Genomic DNA, 3,764 nt, shown 5'->3' with positions numbered 1-3,764 from the left:
TCCAGTGTCTGTTGTTGGTAGATTTCTGAATGTGAGCCATTCTAACCTGGGTGAGGTGAAACCTCATTGTGGTTTTGATTTGCATTTCCCTGATGGCTAGTGATCTTGAACATTTTTTCATGTGTCTGTTGGCCCTTTGGATTTCTTCTTTTGAAAAATATCTATTGAGGTCCTTGGCCCATCTCTTAATTGGGTTGTTTGTTTTGATGTCGTGGAGTTCCTTGATTTCTTTCTAGATTCTGGTTATCAACCCTTTATCTGTTGCATAGTTTGCAAATACTTTTTCCCATTCTGTCAGTTGCCTCTTCACTCTCCTGACTGTTTCTTTTGCAGTACAGAAACTTCTCAATTTGATGCAATCCCAATAGTTAATTTTGGCTTTGACTGCCTGTGCTTCTGGAGTATTTTCCAAGAAGTCTTTGCCGGTACCTATATCTTGCAGGGTTTTTCCAATGCTTTCTAATAATTTGATGGTGTTGGATCATAGATTTAAGGCTTTAATCCATGTTGAGTGGGTTTTTGTGTAAGGTGAAAAGTAGGGGTCTTGCTTCATGATTCTGCACGTGGAAATCCAATTTTCCCAACACCATTTATTGAATAGACTGTCCTTACTCCAGGGATTGGTTTTGGGTCCTTGATCAAATATAAGTTGGCTGTAGATGTTTGGATTGCTTTCTGGTGTTTCAATTCTGTTCCATTGGTCTATCCATCTGTTGCTGTAGCAGTACCATGCTGTTTTGCTAACAACTGCCCTGTAGTGTGTCCTGAAATCTGGTATTGTGATGCCTCCGGCTTTGTTTTTGTTGTACAAGATTGCTTTAGCTATTCGAGGTCTCCTTTGTCTCCATATGAATTTCAGCATCATTTTTTCCAGATCTGAGAAGAAGGTCTTTGGTATCTTGATTGGTATTGCATTGAATGCATAAATTGCTTTTGGGAAAATGGACATTTTGATGATATTGATTCTTCCAATCCATAAGCATGGAAGATTTTTCCATTTTTTGCTATCCTCTTCTATTTCTTTCTTTAAGGTTTTGTAATTTTCATTATATAGATCTTTAACATCCTTGGTTAAGTTTATTCCAAGGTATTTGATTGTTTTTGTAGCTACTGTGAATGGGATTGATCTTAGAAGTTCTTCCTCAGCCGTGGCATTGCCTGTGTATACAAAGGCTGTTGATTGGTGTGCATTGATTTTATATCCTGCTACTTTTCCAAACTCTTCTATTAGTTCCAATAGTCTCTTAGTAGAGTTCTTTGGGTCCCCTAAATAAAGAATCATATCATCTGCAAAGAGGTATAGTTTGACTTCTTCCTTCCCAATTTGTATCCCTTTAATTCCTTTTTCTTGCCTGATGGTTCTGGCTAAAACTTCCAGAACTATATTGAATAGCAGTGATGAGAGTGGGCATCCCTGTCTGGTACCAGATCTCAGTGGAAATGCTTCCAACTTTTCCCCATTCAATAGGATGTTGGCTGTTGGTTTTTCATAAATTGCTTTGATTTTATTGAGGAATGTTCCTTCCATACCCAGTTTGCTTAGAGTTTTCATTATGAAAGGGTGTTGTATTTTATCAAATGCTTTCTGTGCATCTATTGAGATAATCACATGTTTATTCTTCTGCTCGCTTCGGCAGCACATATACTAAAACTGCAACGATACAGAGAAGATTAGCATGGCCCCTGCGCAAGGATGACATGCAAATTCGTGTGTAGTGTTTTCATCCAACCCTTTCTTTGGAACAATTTGATGGTCTACACTACCATCTCACCCGCCTCATTCCTAAGCATTTTACAGTTCCATTTCCCGAGTTCTTCAGCAAATTTTCAATATATTCCTAGCTTCTTGGATCAACCAAATATAGCTTCTCTTGTTTAGTTCCAAAACCCTGATGCTGATGTTTCTTTTCAACTAATCATCTGATTGTGTAATATTATTCTATGAAATCTATGATCTGTGAAAAATTTTCTAAATATCAAAATGACATGGCCCTGGACAAATTGTAATAGTCTCCCTTAAAGCCAATCATAAGATTGTTATTCATGGCTTTATTCAACTGTTTCTAATTTCATCTTGTATCATGGAAAATTAGGATTTGAATTGTTTTAAGCCACAACATATGTGTACTATAGAAATCAGAGCTCAAGTTAGAAATATTGTATTCTTGTTGTAAAGTCAGTTTGATGGAAGTAGAAGTACGTTAACAATCCTAATGTGCATGCCCATGTCTGGATGGGCTACAGAGAGACAAACCAGGCCTAATAACAGCTCAGGGTTTCTAAAAATTGATTTTATTTATTTAAAAGGCAGAGAGATAGAAAAGAGGTTGAGAAAGACAGAGAAATGATCTCCTACCCACTGGTTCACACCTCAAAATGGCCAGGCTGAAGCCTAGAGCTGGAAACTCACTCTGGGCCTCCCATGTGGGTTGTAGAGACCCAATGACTGGAACAGTCATCTGTAGCTCCCTAGGGAATACATCAGCGGAAAACTGGACTTGGCATCAGAGTGGATCCTCAAGCCCCTGCACTCCAGCATAGGATGCAGGGATTCTAAGTGATGTCAACTGCTAGGCCAAAGGTCCTCCCACTGCTGAAATTTAAACAAGGATCAGGTTACATGTGTATAGTCTGACAATCTATTAACAAGCTTAGATCAGAGCTAGTGAGACAAATAATATTTAGTAGGGCAAATATCAGAAAGGATTTTTGTAAATCCATGCCATTTTGTCACTTACTCAAAGTCTGTAGTTAATATTTTCATTTGAGAGATGACTCATATCTTCAATGTCAACTTTAAAATAGTGCTACTCTGCTTTAATATGCCAGGCTCTTTGGGAAGTTCTGATTGTAATGAATGAGAGCTGCATTCTACCAGCAGTGATCCTAAGGCAGACCTAATTTGAGTAGTCATTACATTAACCTAAATCCTAATTCAAAGAGCATTTCCTAATTCTAGTATGCTGAAATGAGACCACCAGATGTAGGTTTATCTTATTTGGACTCTCTGATGTTCTGGAACTTTATCATGTTTTTATTCAATTATAGGCTAAAAAGAGTAATTAAAAAATAAAAAAAAAACTTCCTTTAGTTTTTAGAACATGGAAAATAAATAACCAGGTAAGTTTAAACAATTTAAAGAGATGGAAATTGTAGTACTGGTGCAGCAACAAAAACAACAAACATATTCATCCATTTGTATTTTAAATTAGTCTAACACAGATTTGAAATCAGTCTGAACTATCTCAGTTACTTTCTAGCTGTTAAGACTTACAGAAAAATAACTGACTCTCTCTGGACTTCAGGGTCTTTTAGCTGCTAATGAATATTATTTATGACAGCTCGTAGTGGAGTTAAAGATAGTAGATGAAATAATGAAAGAATCAAAGCTCAAACAGAAGCCACAGATAGGCAGATAATATCTAGGGAGGAAGGTTATATTCCTTTCCTTTCTCTTTTGCCTTCACTTCTTTCCTCCTTTCAATCCCCATTCTCTTTTTTCAAGAGATCTTCCTAGTTCAGGTCAACACTTATTAGGATTACTTTTTGAGGAATTCCATGAGAATTAAAATACTTAATCCTTTCTTTGAAATAACAAGAGCTTTGCTGGTAAAATGCATAGTTGTATGCAAGCAAGCCCCTGCAAATACAAAGTAATACATAGGAGGTGTTCTTGAAGTCACTTTTCTGACATTTCCATTAATATTATTTAGCTTTTTGGTTTTTGTTATTTATTTTATTTCATGATACAAAACAGTAGTAGT

At 36.6% G+C, this 3,764-nt stretch overlaps 1 pseudogene; it reads left to right on the top strand.

The window, feature by feature from the left end:
• The first annotated feature begins 1,621 nt into the window (after positions 1 to 1,621).
• Positions 1,622 to 1,722, top strand: LOC127490410 (U6 spliceosomal RNA; annotated as a pseudogene).
• Positions 1,723 to 3,764: the final 2,042 nt, after the last annotated feature.

This window comes from Oryctolagus cuniculus, chromosome 2 (assembly GCF_964237555.1).
Source record: "Oryctolagus cuniculus chromosome 2, mOryCun1.1, whole genome shotgun sequence".
Classification (NCBI taxonomy): Eukaryota; Metazoa; Chordata; class Mammalia; order Lagomorpha; family Leporidae; genus Oryctolagus; species Oryctolagus cuniculus.
The sequence above is the reverse complement of the archived record's forward strand: the minus strand, read 5'-3'. Positions and strand labels throughout refer to the sequence as shown.